Source organism: Macaca mulatta, chromosome 3 (genome assembly GCF_049350105.2).
Source record: "Macaca mulatta isolate MMU2019108-1 chromosome 3, T2T-MMU8v2.0, whole genome shotgun sequence".
NCBI classification, from domain to species: domain Eukaryota; kingdom Metazoa; phylum Chordata; class Mammalia; order Primates; family Cercopithecidae; genus Macaca; species Macaca mulatta.
This window is the reverse complement of record NC_133408.1, coordinates 77,056,777-77,074,108: the sequence shown is the minus strand read 5'-3', so window position 1 is coordinate 77,074,108 and position 17,332 is coordinate 77,056,777. Positions and strand designations below refer to the sequence as shown.

General features: G+C 41.1%; 1 pseudogene; it reads left to right on the top strand.

The window, feature by feature from the left end:
• The first annotated feature begins 1,086 nt into the window (after positions 1-1,086).
• Positions 1,087-3,305, top strand: LOC707145 (vacuolar protein sorting-associated protein 33A pseudogene; annotated as a pseudogene).
• The last annotated feature ends 14,027 nt before the right edge of the window (positions 3,306-17,332 follow it).

Sequence of the window (17,332 nt, the reverse complement as noted above, 5' to 3'; positions counted from 1 at the left end):
TTCTGATCTTTATTATTTATTGTTTTCTGCTAATTTTGAATTTGGTTTTCTCTTGCTTGTCAAATTCTTTTAGATGCATATTATGTTGTTTATTTGAAGTTTTTCTTATTTTTTGATGTAGGCACTTATAGCTATAAACTTCCCTGTTAGTACTACTTTATCTGAATCCCATAGATTTTGGTATGTTGTATTTCCATTACTGTTTGTTTCAAGAAATTTTTCTATTTCCTACTTAATCTTTTCATTGATCCACTAGTCATTCGTGAACATATTATTTAATTTCTATGTGTTTGTGCAGTTTCCAAAATTCCTCTTGTTACTGATTTCTAGTTTCATTCCATTGTGGTCATAGAAGTTACTTGATATTATTTCAATCTTTTTGATGTTTTGAGACTTGCTTTTGAGCCTAACATATGGCCTGTCTTTGAGAATGATCTATGTGCTGAGGAGAAGAATGTATAGTTTGCAGCTGTTGGATGAAATGTTCTGTAACTATCTATTAGATCCATTTGGTCTACAGTAAAGCTTACATCCAATGTTTCTTTGTAGATTTTCTGTCTGGAAGATCTGTCTAATGTAGAAACTGGGATATTGAAATCATCAACTATTATTGTATTAGGATCTATCTCTCTTTTTAGGTCTAATAATATTTGCTTTATATATCTGGGTGCTCCAATGTTGGGTGCATATGTATTTAAATTGTTATATCCTTTTGCTGAATTGACCCTTGTATCATTCTATAATGACCTTCTTTGTCTCTTTTCATAGTTTTTGTCTTAAAATCTATTTTTTAATGTTAAGTATAGTTACTTCTACTCTTTCTTGGTTTCTATTTGAATGGAATATCTTTTGCCATTCTTTTATTTTCAGTCTGCATGTGTCTTCATAGGTAAAGTGTGTTTTTTTGTATGCAACACATTATTGGATCTTGGTTTTTAAATTTATTCAGCCAGTCTATGTCTTTTGAATGGAGAGTTTAGTACACTTACATTCAACGTTATAATTGATAAGGACTTACTGCTGCCATTTTAAAATTTGTTTACTTCTTGTTTTAAGATCTTTTCTGGCAGGGGGTGGTGGAGCGAGATGGCGGCGCACCTGTCATACCGGCGACTGAACCTAAACGGGCTGCGCCAGGCGGTGTATCGCGAGCTATGCGAGTTCCTGGACAAGTGCGCAAGAAACAAGGGAATAGTTTGGGATGAATACCTAACTGGACTCTTTGGCCTGACTGCACAGTATTCACTATTGAAGGGACATGAAGTGAAAAAAATGTTCACACTTAAAGGAAATCGTTTGCTGCAGCTGATGTCAAGAATATTATTATTATTATTTTTGTCAGACCCAGGCTAGAGTTGATGGATATAATTGCTGAAAACGTGCTCTGTGAAGATAGACGAGGCCCAACGAGAGATACTCATATTCTGTTTGTGCCATGGCATAGCCTGTTGTGTGAACAGCGGTTGAAGGATCTGGGTGTCTTGGGATCCTTTATTCATAGGGAGGAGTACATCTTAGATCTCATTCCATTCTATGGTAATCTCTTATCCATGGAATCAGAGGGTGCGTTCAAAGAGTGCTACCTGGAGGGCGACCAGACGAGCCTGTACCATGCAGCCAAGGGGCTGATGACCCTGCACGCTCTGTATGGAACGATCCCCCAGATCTTTGGGAAAGGAGAATGTGCTCGGCAAGTGGCCGATATTATGATCAGGATGAAGAGAGAGTTTACAGGAAGCCAGAATTCAATATTACCTGTTTTTGATAGTCTCTCGTTGCTTGATCGGTGTGTGGATTTATTAACACCTCTTGCCACTCAGCTGACATATGAAGGACTCATTGATGAAATTTATGGCATTCAGAACAGTTATGTGAAATTATCTCCAGAGAAATTTGCACTTAAGAAACAGGGCGATGGTGGTAAGGACCTCCTCAAGGAACAAAGAAGCTGCAGCTGAATTCTGCGGAGGAGCTCTATGCTGAGATCCGAGACAAGAACTTCAAGGCGGTGGGCTCTGTGCTCAGCAAGAAAGCAAAGATCATCTTGGCAGCATTCGAGGAAAGACACAATGCTAAGACCGTGGGGGAGACCAAGTAGTTTGTTTCCCAGCTGCCCCACATGCAGGCAGCAAGGGGCTCGCTTGCAAACCATACCTCAATTGCAGAATTGATGAAAGATGTCACTACTTCTGAAGACTTTTTTGATAAATTAACCGTGGAACAGGAATTTATGTCTGGAATAGACACTGATAAGGTCAACAACTACACTGAGGATTGTATTGCCCCAAAACACTCATTGATCAAGGTGTTAAGACTAGTTTGCCTCCAATCCGTGTGTAATAGTGGGGCTCAAACAAAAACTTTTGGAATATTACAAAAGAGAGATTCTCCAGACTTACGGCTTTGAGCACATGTTGACCTTACACAACCTGGAGAAGGCCGGCCTGCTGAAACCGCAGACGGGGGGCAGAAACAATTACCCAACTATACGGAAAACATTAACCCTCTGGATGGATGATGTTAAGGAGCAAAACCCCAAGGACATATCCTATATGTACAGTGGGTATGCCCTGCTCAGTGTGCGGCTGGCCCAGCTGGTTTCCCGACCTGGCTGGCGGAGCATCGATGAGGTCCTCTGCATCCTCCCAGGGCCCCACTTTGAGGAGCGGCAGCCACTGCCCACAGGACTGCAGAAGAAACGTCAACCGGGAGAAAACCGAGTGACTCTGATATTTTTCCTCGGGGGCGTAACCTTTGCTGAAATTGCTGCCGTGCGATTTCTCTCCTAGTTGGAAGATGGAGGTACAGAATATGTCATTACCACCACTAAACTAATGAACGGAACCAGTTGGATAGAGGCTCTGATGGAAAAACCTTTCTAGGGTGTTCAGAGGAGACTTAATGAGTGTACTGCAGAATAAACTGCCTCTTTGAAGAAGTTGCTGAAAGGAAATAAAACACCATAGAAGAAACATGGAATACAGAATATATTCTGGGGTCAGCTTCTTAAATTATACTACTGTTGACTGCTTTCTCCTTCTCTTTTGTATTCCTTTTTCTTTTCTTTGAGATGGAGTCTTGCTCTGTCACCCAGACTAGAGTGCAGTGGCATGGTCTCACCTCACTGCAACCTCCGCCTCCTGGGTTCAAGAGATTCTCCTGCCTCAGCCTCCTGAGTAGCTGGGACTACAGGCATGCACCACCACACCCGGCTAATTTTTGTATTTTTAGTAGAGATGGTGTTTCACCATATTGGCCTGGCCGGTCTCGAACCCCTGACCTCAGGTGATCCACCCAACTCGGCCTCCTACAGTGCTGGGATTACAGGTCTGAGCCACCATGCCCAGTCCCTAATCTGCTGAATAAAGAAGAATAGAAGAGAATCAACCTGAAAAAAAAAAAAATCTTTTCTTTCTTCTTTCCTTCCTTTCTATCTTACTGAAGATAATTTTCTCTGATGGTATAATTTAACTTCTCACTTTTTGTTTTTTTGTGTACCATTGTAGGTTTTTTGATTTGGGATTACCATGTGGCTTGCAAATACTATCTCATAACCCATTATTTTAAGTTGACAACAAGTTAACACCGTTTGCATAAACAAACTAAAAAACAAGCAAAAAAAAAATGTAATGAAAACTCTACACCTCAACTTTATCCCACTGCTTTTTAAACAAGTAAAAAAAAAAGTAATGAAAACTCTACACCTCAAATTTATCCCACTACTTTTTAACTTTTTGTTGCTTCTCTTTATGTCTTATTGTACTGTCTTTAAAAATTGTTGTAGTTACTGCTTTTGAATGGTTTGCCTTTTAATCTTCCTACATAAGATAATAGTAGTTTACACACCACACTTATAGTGTTATGATAGTCTGTGTTCTTCTGTGTTCTCGCTATTACCAGTGAGTTTTATACCTTCAGATGATTTCTTAGAGCTGATTAAGTTTCTTTTCTTTTTGATTGAAGTACTCCCTTTGACATTTCTTGTGGGTCAGGTTCAGTGTCAATGAAATTCTTCAGCTTTTGTTTGCCTAAGAAGTCTTCATTTCTCCTTCATGTTTGAAGGATATTTTCACCAGATATACTATTCTAGGGTACAAGGTTTTTGCTTCAGCACTTTAAATATGTTATGCCACTCTTCTGGTCTGTAAGGTTTCCACTGAAAAGTCTGCTTCTAAACATACTGTAGTTCCATTGAATGTTATTTATTTCCTCTCTCTTGCTGCTTTTAGAATCCTTTTTCATCTTTGGCCTTTGGGAGTTTGATTATTAAATGCCTGAGGTAGTCTTCTTTGGCTTAAATCTGCTTAGTGTTCTATAACCTTCTTGTACTTGGATTGATATCTTTCTTTAGGTTTGGAAAGTTCTTTGTTATTATCCCTTTGAATAAACTTTCCACCCCTATCTCTCTCTCTACCTCCTCTTACAGGCCAAAACCTTTTAGATTTGACCTTTTGAAACTATTTTCTAGACCTTGTAGGTGTCCTTCATTTTATGTTTTTTTTCTTTTGTCTCCTCTTGTCTGTGTATTTTCTAATAGCCTGTCTTCAAACTCACTAATTCTTTCTTCTGCTTAATCACTTCTGCTTTTAAAAGACTGATTTTTAAAGACTCTGCTTTCAAAAGATTTTTCAGTATGCCAGTTGCATTCTTTAACTCTAGAACTTCTGCTTGATTCTTTTTAATTATTCCAATCTCTTTGTTAAATTTATCAGATAGAATTCACAACTCTTTCTCTGTGTTATCTTGAACTTGTTTGAGTTTCCTCAACATAGCTATTTTGAATTCTCTGTCTGACAATCACATATCTATCTCTCTTTCTTCAACATTGTTTCCCAGTGCCATACTTAGTTCTTTTGGTAAGGTCATGTTTTCTTGGATGGTAATGATGCTTGTTGATATTTGTCAGTGTCTGGGCATTGATGAATTAGGTATTTATTGTAGTCTTCACAGTCTAGGCTTATTTGCACCTGTCCTTGTTTGAAAGGCTCTCCAGGTATTTGAAAGGACTTGGGTGCTGTGATCTAAGCCATATCTGCATTAAGGGGCACTCAAGACTCAGTCATGCTGTGAATCTTGCAGATTCATAGAGGTACTACATTGGTGATCTTGGATAAGATCCAGAAAAATTTTCTGGATTATCGGTCTCTGCCTGTTCTGTTCCTTTACTTTCTCCCAAAGAAATGAAGTCTCTCTTTCTGTGTTGAGCCACCCGGAGCTTGGGGTAAGACGCACAAGAACCCCTGTGGCCACCATCACTGGAATTGCACTGGGTCAGGTTTAAGCCAGCACAGCACTGGGTCGTGCTCAAGGTATGTTAAAATCACTACCTGGCTACCGCCTATGTTTGATCAAGACCTTGGGGCTCTACAAGATCTTAAGCAGGTAGTAAAGCCAGCCATGTTTGCTTCCTTCCATTTAGGGTTGTGAGTTCCCCCAGGCCCCAGGTGGGTTAGGAGATGCTACCTGGGAGCCAGGTACTAGAGTCAAAAACCTTAGAAATCTACCTTAGAAACCTTAGAATCTAGATTGGCAGAGGCTGAGCTGGCCCTCAAACCATGAGACACAGTCCTTCCCACTCTTCCTTCCCCTTTACACAGGCAGAGGAGCCTCTCCCCATGGCCACCACCACCACAGGCCTAGGAAGGGTACTGTCAGACCACCGCGGCTGTTCACTTAAGGCTTAAAGTCTCTTCAGTCAGCTTGTGAATGCTGCCAGGCCTGGATTTTATTATTCAGGAAAGTGGGCTCCCTTATGGCCCAGGGTAGGTCTAGAAATCCTGTCCAAGAGCCAAGGCCTGGAATCGGGGACCCTAAGAGCCTGCTTGGTACTCTTCTACACTGTGACTGAGCTGGTACCTAAGCTGCAAGACAAAGTCGCCTTTATTTTCCCTCTCCTTTTTTCAAACAGAAGGGGTCTCTCCTCATAGTCATCACAGTTGTGAATATGCTGGGTCACAACCTAAGTCAGCATGTCTCAGAGTCTCACCCAAGGCCCATAGCATGTACTACCTGGACACTGCTGTAGATTACTCAAGGCCCAAGGGCTCTTGAGTCAGAAGGTAATGAATTCACCAGTGCTAAGTCCTTCCCTTCAAGGCAGCAGATTCCCTTCCAGCCCAGAGAGTGTCTAGAAATGTCATCTGGGAGCTAGAGCCTGGAATGGGGTCTCCATGAATCTGCCTGGTACTCTATCCTCCTGTGGCTTAAATAGTATTCACTTTGCAAAACAAAGTATTCTTTCCTTTCTCCTTTCCTCCCCTCAATCAGAAGGAATGAGCCTCTTTAGGAGCTGTGAGATGTGTTGCTTGGGGTTGGGGGAAGTCACTCCCTTAGCCACCCTGGCTGGTGTTTCACTAGGTCATGTGCTCCCCATGTCCACTGGTTGCAAGTTCAGCACAGCACCAGAACTTGCCTTGGATTTGCAGTCCTTTCGGCTTAGACTGCCTTTCAAGTTTATTTAGGATCCCAAAGTACATTAGTCCAAAGTGGGAAGGCTTGCTGAAACTCAGTTTCCAGCCACTGGGATGGGTGATTCTCCTCTAGCTAAGTCTGGTCTAAATGCTTCCTCCATGTGTGTTGGCTGTGTTTTGCCTGATGTGTGCAGCACTGCGTTCCAATGCAATGTTGTACAATTGCTGCACTCTCCCTCCTGCAATTTCACAGATTATCTCTACGCACCATGTAGCTGCTGTTGGGGGATGAGGGAGGGGTGGTGTCAGCAATGCAAGACTGTTTCCTACCCTCTTCAGTGCCTCTTTTGGTGATATGAGGTTAAAACTAGGTTCTGTGATTGCTTACCTGGTTTTTAGTTCGTATGAAGGTGCTTTTTGTGTGTGTAGATAGTTGTCAAATTTGGTGTTCTTGTGGTGAGGATGATTGGTGGAGGCTTCTATTTGGTCCTCTTGCTCTGTCTCCTCCTTTTTGTATGTCTTATGTTGAGAAAAATCTATCTCAATCCTTTGCCCATTTTTTAATTGGATTGTTGCTTTTTTGTTATTGCATTGTTTGAATGACTTATTATTCTGGATATTGACTCCTTGTCAGATGCACAGTTTGCAAATATTTCCTCCTAAGCTGTAGGTTGTCTTTTCACTTTGTTACTTCCTTTGTTGTAAAAAATCATTTTAGTTTGATGTAATCCATTTGTCTGTATTTGCTTTTGTTGCTTGTGCTTTTGAGTTCCTATCCAAATAATTCATGCACAGACCAATATTAGGAAGCATTTCCCCTACGTTTTCTTTTTCTTTTCCTTTTTTTTTTTCGAGATGGAGTCTCACTCTGTCACCCAGGCTGGAGTACGGTGGTACCATCTCAGCTCACTGCAACCTCCACCTCCAGGGTTCAAGCAATTCTCCTGCCTCAGCCTCCCAAGTAGCTGGGATTACAGGCATGTGCCATCAAGCCTGGCAAATTTTCATATTTTTAGTAGAGAGTGGGTTTCATCATGTTGGTCAGGCTGGTCTTGAACTCCTGACCTCAGGTGATCCACCTGCCTTAGCCTCCCAAAGTGCTGGAGTTGCTGGCATGAACCACCATGCCCGGCCTCCCCTATGTTTTCTTTTAGTAATTTTATAATTTTGAGGCTTACATTTACATTTTTAATCCATTTTGAATTCATTTTTGTATATGGTGAGAGATAGGTGTCTAGTTTTTTTTGCATATGGATATATAGGTTTTCCTGCACTCTTTATTGAAGAGACTATTTTTTTTCCTCAATATGTGTTCTTGGTGCCTTTGTAAAAAACAATTGGGTGTAAGTGCATGGATTTATTTATGGGTTTTTATTATGTACCATTGGCCTATGTGTCTACTTTTACGCTAATACCATGTTGTTTTATTTACTACATCTTTGCAGTAAATTTTGAGGTCAGGTAGAGTGATGCTTCCAGCTTTGTTCTTTTTGCTGAAGATTGCTTTGACTTTCAGGAATGTTTGTCGTTCCAAATACATTTTAGGATTGTCTTCTTCTATTTCTGTGAAGAATGCCATTGATATTTTCATATGGATTGCATTCAATCTGTCAATTGCTTTGTGTAATGTGAACATTTAAACAATGTTAATTCTTTCAGTCCACAGACATAAATATCATTCCATTTATTTGTGTCCTCCTCAATTTATTTTATCAATGTTTTATAGCTTTTATTGTGAAGATCTTTTACCTTCTCAGCTGAATTTATTCCTCAGTATTTTATCATTTGTAGCTATTGTAACTGGACTTGCTTTCTTGATGTCTTTTTCAAACAGCTTGCTATTGGCATATAGAAACACTATTGATTTTTGTATGTTTATATTGTATCCTGCAACTTTACAGAGTTTGTTTATTAGTACTAACAGTTTGTGTGTGTGTGTGTGTGTAGTCCTTAGGGTTTTCTATGTATATAATCATGTCATCTGCAAAGAGAGACAATTTGACTCTCTCTTTTTCAATCTGGTGGCCTTCTATTTCTTTCTCTTGCCTGATCCATCTGGCTAGAACTTCTAGTACTATGTTGAGTGGAAATGGTAATAGTGAGCATCCTTGTCTTGTTCCGGATCTTAGAAAAAAACTTTCTGTTTTTCTCTGATAAGTATAATGTTTACTATGTGTTTGTTATATATTGGTTTTTTCTTGCTTCTTCTCTTTCTAATAGTACCACAATGCAAACATTTGTTCACTTTATGGTGCCCCATCAGTCCCATAGACTTTCTTTATTCTTTTTTTTCTCATTTCTTGTCTGATTAAGTTATTTCAAAAGACGTAGCCGGGTGTGGTGGCTCAAGCCTGTAATCCCAGCACTTTGGGTGATCAAGGTGGGCAGATCACCTCAGGTCAGGAGGACTATCCTGGCCAATATAGTGAAACCCTGTCTCTACTAAAAATACAAAAATTAGTGGGTGTGGTGGTGGGCACCTGTAATCCGAGCTACTCTGGAGGCTAAGGCAGGAGAATCACTTGAACCCAGGAGGTGGAGGTTACAGTGAGCCAAAATCACGCCATTGCACAACATCATGGGCGACAAGAGGGAAACTCCTTCTGTGATAAAAAATAAACAACAAACAACTTCAGGTTCAAAAATGATTCATTTTGCTTGATCTAGTCTGTTGTTGAAACACTCATTATAGTTTTTAATTCCGCTCATTGAATTCTTCAGTCCCAATATTTTTGTTTGGTTTAGTTTTTGTAATATTTATCTTTGTCGAATTTCTCCTTAAAAGTCACGAGTTACTTTTCTGATTTTGTTGAGCTTTTTATATGTATTATATTTCATTGAGTTTTCTTAAGATCATTATTTTTCATTTCTTGTCAGGCATTTCACAGATTTCCTCTTCTGAGAGGGTCTGTTACTGGAGAATTATTGTTTTCCTTTGAAGGGGTCATGCTTTTTTGCTTTGTCATGTTTCTCATGTTCCTATACTGATATCTTTATATCTTGGTGGGACAGTTGACTCTTCCAATTTTGCGAAGTAGATTTGTAAGGAAAGGCTTTTTTTCAGTAGATGGATCCTGGAATGTTGGTTGGGTAGTCTATTTTGGCTTTGATTCTAGGTAGGTGCATTACGGCAGTCTTCATGTAATTTCTTCAGCTATAATCAGTGTCAGCGGTCTCTCTGAGTGCCTCAGTGGCTTAGGCTGCAAGTATTTGTGGAGCCAGTGGCAAGGCTTGGCTCGTTGTGGTGCTGCTGGGTGAGCTGGTCCTCAGGCCTTGCAGGGCAAGCACAAAGCACAGTGATTCTGCCAGTTGCAGGGTTGACAGTATTGGGAGTGAGGTCACTGAGGAGGCCTCAGTCCCTAAGGATATGCACAATATGGTGATTCTGCTGGTCACATGGGCAGCCACCCTGCTGTGAAGAATTTCCTGTTCTTTGGGTTGCAAAGGTCCACTTGGGCTTGGGTGTTAGTGGCATGGCTGGTCTGCTGGGTCTAGGCTTTGAGTAGCCAGGTTTGTGATGTAGCAGCCAGTTGTGTGAGCATGGTGGAGTAACAGCAGGGCCCATCCTGCCTCCATATGGACCCGGGAGCAGAATGCAGTCTTGTAGTGACTTCCATCTCAAGATGGTGCTGTTTTGAAGCCGTTTGGTTCATGAAGTGCTATTCTGAAGCAGCTTGGTTCACACGGGTTCCTTCTTTAGAGCAATGCAGCCATGTGGACTCCAGGCAGACCTGTAAACTAGACTCAGGGCCTGTGAGAATTGTGAACTCTCCTGTAGCAAGGACTGCAGGAGTCTGTAGTGCTAATGGGGGCTTCTGGGAATCCCTTGCTTACCTTTCTCCCACAATGAGAAGTCTCTGCTGGCTCTGAGCTGATCCTGGCTGGGAATATGGTTTTGCAGAGGCAGAAAACATCACTCCTCTCTTTATGGGGCCACCCTAGTTTCCATGCTTCACAGGGTTTCTGTCATCCTTTGCTGTATTCCAGTGTCTTCTTTAGGTAGTTGAAATGTAGCTTATTTTTGTTGCTTATTCCGGTCTTTTTTTTGTTGTAGGGGTGAACATTACACACCTTCAGCCAGCCATCTTGCTGATGTCTCTCCTTGCATTTTTTTTTTTTAAATAAAAAAGTTTTAATAGAATCATTACTGATGCTATTGGAGATGCCATACTATTTTCAATATATTGTTTGAACAGAGACTTTTATTTATTTCTTTTTGTCTTAACTTTTTAAGAAATTTTTCTTGTCGTACTGGCTAGGATCTTCAGTACAATGTTAAAAAGAGGTGGTAATATGTTTTTGTTTCTGTATTAGTTATCATGTTTGCTCTGGATTCCTGTAAGCTATTGTTTATCAGAGTATGAAAATCCCTTTTATTCCAGCTTGCTAAGTGTATTTTTAATCATAAATATTCAATTTTACTATTTCAAAATGGTCATTTTTTTCATTGCTCTATGAAAATGGATTTATTATTTTCATTATTAAAATAATTATTTTAAATTATTAAAATTGATTTCTGGCCAGGCGTGGTTGCTCATGCCTGTAATCACAGAACTTTGGGAGACTGAGATGGGCAGATCATTTAAGATCAGGAATTCAAGACCACTCTGGCCAACACAGTGAAACTCCATCTCTACTAAAAATACAAAAATTAGCCGGGTATGTTGGCGTACGCTCGTAATCCCAGCTACTTGAGAGACGGAGGCAGGAGAATTTCTTGAACCCAGGAGGTGGTGGTTGCAGTGAGCTGAGATCGTGCTACTGCACTCCAGCCTGGGCAATGGAGTGATACTGTCTCAAAATAAATAAATAAATAAATAAATAAATAAATAAATAAAAAGAAAAGAAAAAAATTGATTTTTGAGGTTGCAATATCTTTGTGTTTTTTTAGAGAAGTCCTACTTGATCCTTATGCATTCTTAGTACCCTGTGGAAAATAATTTCTAGGTATTTTTATATAATATTGCTTACTTTCCTTAATGAGAGTGATTTCTAATTATGTTCTCTTGTACTATCCTTTTTAAATTCTGATATCAAGCTCATAATAGCCAAATAATGAGTTGGGTGTTTTTTAGCCTTTAGAAAAATCTCTTATTTTAGTTTGAATAAGAAAGAAATGAACTCTTTCCTGATTCCTTGTATGTTTCTGTGAGTGTTTAAGTGTGTATACATAGACTTTTCAAGAAATTAATCCCTATTGTATCTCTGGTTCTTTGTACATTACCTATTTTCCAAGTGCTATGTAAATCATTCCTCTATTCTGCTGTTGTTTGAGTCCTCAGTGCAGCTCTGAGGTGAAGATTATTATCCCTGTTTTCAGATGGAGAAGGTAGGCAAAGACAGTTTATTGACTTCATCAAGGTCTCTTAACTGGTAGAACTGAGGTAAAGATTCAAATTCACATTTGCTCTTTCTAGCTACTTGGGAGGCTGAGGCAGGAGAATTTCTTGAACCCAGGAGGTGGTGGTTGCAGTGAGCCATGATCGTGCAGATCCTCTGAGAGAGCAGCAGCGGTTTCTTACTGGTTGCATACTTTGACAGTGACCTCTCTTTTATTATTATTATTATTTTTGTCTTTCATCGTTCTTCATTTAGTCATAAGTATCAATTGCTTTTGAATGTTAATAATTCTGTACAGGTCGCTGCTCAATCCTACTTCATCTGATCACAAACACTTTATTGGATGTGTCTGAAATTGAATAAGGGGATCTGGGTTCATTCAGGCACTTAGAGAATCTGAAATGTATTCATTCCCTTTGCATAGCACTGATGATCTCACCTCTGACCAAAGGAATCATTGTAAACAAGGGAAATATGCAAGGGGATGCTGCTATCTTATGCATTCAAATGAAGACATTCAATGCCTGCTCTCCTAGGAATCTTTAGACCTTGATGAGATTCTATTTGCATTAATGGAGCTAGGAAATTCAAATGTTTAGGCCAGTACCAGGGGTGTTGGAAGTGTAATGAGATGGATTAAGGAAAGAAACATTTAGTCTGATCAGGTAAATCTCTTAATGAGCTCTCCTAGACAGTGAAATCAGGAGAGAAAAATTAGTCTGGGCTGGACAAATAGGAGTCCACAGAGATGGGGAACAAAGACCTTGTACTTAATTCAAGGTTATATGATCCATCAAAACTTCCTGTGTTAACCTTCTTTGCTCCTGAAATCATTACAATGTACTATTGTTTATAACTTCTCTCTGCATACAAGTAAACTGTTTAGTTTGTAAAAATACCAAACATTTTTTGAGTGCCTACTCTGTGCTAGGCACTTTGTCCTGTAATTTAATTATCACAATCATGACTTCTTACATGAGAACTAAAGTTAATTGTGATTGTACTTCGTTTTAATTGCTCATTGAATTGTCTGTATTCCCAACTAGAATTTAAATTCCAGAAGGCAGAAACAGGGCCTTTCTTACTCTTCATTATATCACTGGTACTTGGCAGAATTTCGGACATATATGAGGCACTCTGGCACAGTACAATGTGTTAAAGGAAGAAATGGCCTGGCTATCTCCAGCGCCCAGTCTCATTTCAGGGCCCATTCTCTGGTCTTCTGGAGCCTTTCCCACTGCTCATTCTGCATTGCATTTGTTTATGAGCTTCATAAGATCTTCATTTTGTTCCCCCATGTATTCCAATGACTAGAACAAGATTTGACTTCATATTTATTAAATTTGTTTGAATTTATGTTTATCTCTGTGATCTATAATTTCTTTAATGATAGATGGCCATTTATTGTTTTATTTCTAGTTCTCAACACATGCCTTTTACACCAAATTTAAATGTCTCTCTTAACAGAGGATGAAGGCAGGGCTCAGGTGTGTTGGAGAGAGGTTTCAGCATCCAGTAGGTACCAGAACCAGAAGGGACTTAATTCTCACTTCTTCCTAAGTTCTAGTCTAGGTTTTGGAAACCTGGCTAGGATAAGTTATGTTTACAATAAGTCTTTTTTTTTTTTTTTTTTTTTTTTTTTTTGCTAGTGTGTGTTTTCTGATTCGTACTAGAGTTTTACTTGTTACTTCAAATCTTGTGATTTTTGAAGGGTCTACATCATTTATTCTGAGATTTATGTTAACAATCATATCCTCTTATAAAGAAACAGTTTTTACATGCTCCTTAAAAGTGCTTGAAATTAATCTCACTGTCCTCTAATTCCAGTGCCACATTGCCAGTCACATCAGTGGGAAGGATGCGGAAAAATGACAGAGGCGTCGTCTTTCTTATTCCATCTCTAGCTCTGCATATTAAATCTCAAGTATTGGTGGACACGGTCATTTACCACTGGCAGTAAAGCGCACACTCCCAGGGTATCCTGGCAACCTGCAGAGAAAGCTAATCATGACAGGCATTAAAGAGTTTCATACTTCTCTTAGACATTAGGGAAAGGAAAGACTTGTATCCTTTATTGTCGTTCAAAGGTGAATTTTGAATACTAAAACAAAACTACTTCAAATTTAATCTTTCAGGAAAGTGTACATTTCTCTTACATTTGAATAATTGTGACAGCTACAGAAACACATTTGTTCTAAATTTTGTAGGTGGCCATCACAGAATAGCCTCTGGGTACACATTTAGAAGAGCAATAATGATACAAGAAAGGATATTACAGATTTCATTTTAACCAACAACATGAAAATGGCTTCATATACATATAGATCACTCTCTAGCACTGACTTCAGTTTTGAATGTCACCTCTATGTGGCTGACAGGGCATTAGTTTAAAAAGCAATTCTGGAGAAATTACAGTAGAAAGACTGTCTTCATTTTTACTGTTTCTCCCTCTTGCAGGGCAAAGTCACAAAGAACACCTGTGCAGGCCGTTTTTGAGCATGGTGGCTTTGAGCTGTGGATTTAGAACACTGAATGGAGGTTCTCGGCTGGGCACAGTGGCTCATGCCTGTAATCCCAGCAATTTGGGAGACCAAGGTGGGTAGATCACATGAAATCAGGAGTTCGAGATCAGCCCAGCCAACATGGTGAAACCCCATCTCTACTAAAAATACAAAAATTAGCTGGGCATAGTGGTGCATGCCTGCAATCCCAGCTACTTGGTAGGCTGAGGCAGGAGAATTGCTTGAACCTGGGAGGTGGAGGGTACAGTGGGCCGAGATCACGCCACTGCACTCTAGCCTGGGCACAAGAGTGAAACTCCATGTGAAAAAAAACAAAAAACAAAAAAACAAAAAACACTGGATATGAGTTCTCTTCCTAAGAAATGCTGCCTGCTAACTGGGACTCCTGTTTCTCACCTAGTAATGAGGCAGGTGCTTTGGAGGTTACAGAACGAGGACGTGTTAGGGGATGAATTGTGTTCCGCAAAATTCCTGTGTTGAAGCCCTACCCCCAAGTACCTAGAATGTGACCTTAGACAGAGACAGGATCTTTACAGAGGTAATCAAATTAAAATGAGGTCATTAAGTTGGGCCTTAATCCAATAGGACTGTTGTTCTTACAAGGGGACATTTGGACACAGATATGCACATACGGAAGATGATATAAACACACAGGAAGAACACACCATCTACAAGCTCAGGAGAGGCCTGGAGCATGTCCTTCCCTCTCAGCCTCCTCTCAGAGGGAGGGCTGTGCAGCACCACGATCTCAGACTTCCAGCCTCCAGAATTGGGAGCAAGTACATTTCTGTGGTTTAAGCCTCACAGCTTTTGGTACTTTGCTATGGCAGCCCCAGCAGACTAATAGGGAGGCATCTCTAATGCTGTTCCCTCCACCCCTGTTCAATGAAAACTTTTAAAGATTCACTGCAAGCATCTCCTCCACACTGCTGACTCCGCCACACGCTGCTGGGTTGTTTTCATTGGCAGAGTTGTCACTTCCTTGTCAGCTGTGTTGGTTACCTATCGCTGTGCAACAATTACCCTGGAACTCGGCAGGAGACAACATGCATGTGTTATCTCACTCAGACTCTGAGGGTCAGGAATCCAGAGGTGGCTGGGCTGCATGGCTTTAGCTCTGGGTCTCTTATGAGGCTGCAGGCTAGCTGTCAGGTGCCACTGCAGTCTCTGGACATTGGTTGGGGCTGGAGGATGCATTCACGTGGCTGTGGGCGGAGGCTTCTGTTTTTACCCTGTGGATCTTTCCATGGGGCTACTCACAACATGGCCTTTCCCAGAGCAGGTGGTTCCAGACAGAGCATCAGACAAGCAAAGGTATGCCCAAGACGGAAGCTGCGGGGCGTGTCTTTATAATCTGTGGCACGAGATCACTTCTGCCATACTTGATTGTGGGAGGGGCTGCATAAGATTTTGAATGCCAGGAGGTGAAGATCATGGGGAGGCTCTTGGAGATCGGCTACCACATAGGACCTAGCTCATTTTCATAGCTCATAGCTCTTTGCATAAGAGCAGCTTTCTCTTATGTAAAATGCAGCACGTTGATTACAGGCCAAACTCCAGGCTCATCTGTCTCCATTCCTAGTACAACATCACCAACTACCTCCTTGGTCATCCCCCTGCCTTGCTTTTTATTTGTATTCCTTTCAATTTTGGGCTGACCGTGAGCTTCTATATTCCCTTGGAGGCTTTGTATCTCTGGAGCTGGGCAGGTGATTAAAGAGTGCCTCTTCCTTTGGATAAAACCCCATTGCTGGATGAGTGGTAACGTGCTCTGCCTGAACCACTGCTGTGAGTGACCCTGCCAACCTCCTCACTCGCATGCTTGGGGCACCTTCTGTGTGAGGCACGTGCCCAGGGCATGCCACACTGCTCTCCACCCTCAGGTCCTTCCTGCTAAGATCCTGACCTTCAGCTAGGTCACTGCGGTTCACTGGGCAGCTGTGGTTTTCCAGGGCTAAGGGAGCCCTGAGGAAAGGGCATGAATGTGATAGGCAAAAGTTGCTGCACAGTAGCTGCTTAGTTGACTTCCACTGACACTGGCCTATTGAACCAAGCTGACTTTTCTCCATCTATTGGGAAATACTAAGTTCTGTTTAACTAAAACTTCTAAACATTTACTCCCTGATGCTTTGAGTTGGTGATAGAGGTGGTGTTATGTCAGGAAAATGACTGTCAAATTTACCACTGGATCTGGAATTTGGGAGCTGAGTTTGAGAATCAGAGTCGCATAACTGCTTTAGAAAGTTTATTCCACTTGTCTTGAGAAGACTGTAGGAACATTTAGAAACAGGCTCTAAGTGGGGCTGGCAGGTGGACTTTTCCTTTTTATTTTTAGAGAGCATCTGTAGAGCCCATCATTGGCTGCGTCTGTAACTGCCTGACTGTGGTTCTGTGTAATAAAGCAGCCCTGTGTCATGATTACCATTTTGACAACAAGATGGATATTTCAAAGATGCACTTCTGCATTCAATCACATTTGAGGAACACATGGAAATCAGTCACTTGTGTGGGGCTGCTCTCTTCTGCTAGCAGCTAATTAGTCACGAGGAGCACACCCATGGGGCTGCCTCCCTCCTGGCTGCTACTTTACCATGGAAAGGGCAATCATTGTCAGTAAAAAAAAAAATAAATCTTTGATGCCACAGGGGATTTAAACGAACAGGAGTATAGGAGTCATCAGGTTTTCCATGTAAGGTGTCTTGGGAGGGAGGGGAGACAAGGTTTCTCAGCAGATCCTGCCACCCTCCCTGGGGAGGGAGGGAGTGGTGTGCCTACGTGCAGCCCCGCAGCATCTTGCTGTGTTTAAACCGCAACCCAAGGTGCGTCTTGATTTAACGTGAAGGCAACTTTGGGGACAAATTATATTGGAATGATACTGAGTTTGACTTTGTTAAAAGTACTTTGAAGAGAACCAGGGAGTATGGAAGAGTGGAGAAAGCAGTAGACATAGACTCAGAAAACGGGCTTTGGCTTGCGAGCTGGGTGGCCTGGAGCGTGATCTTCTAACCTGAGCTGTCTCATGAAAGGAAATCCTTTCTACCTGTTGGGAGTACCGTGTGT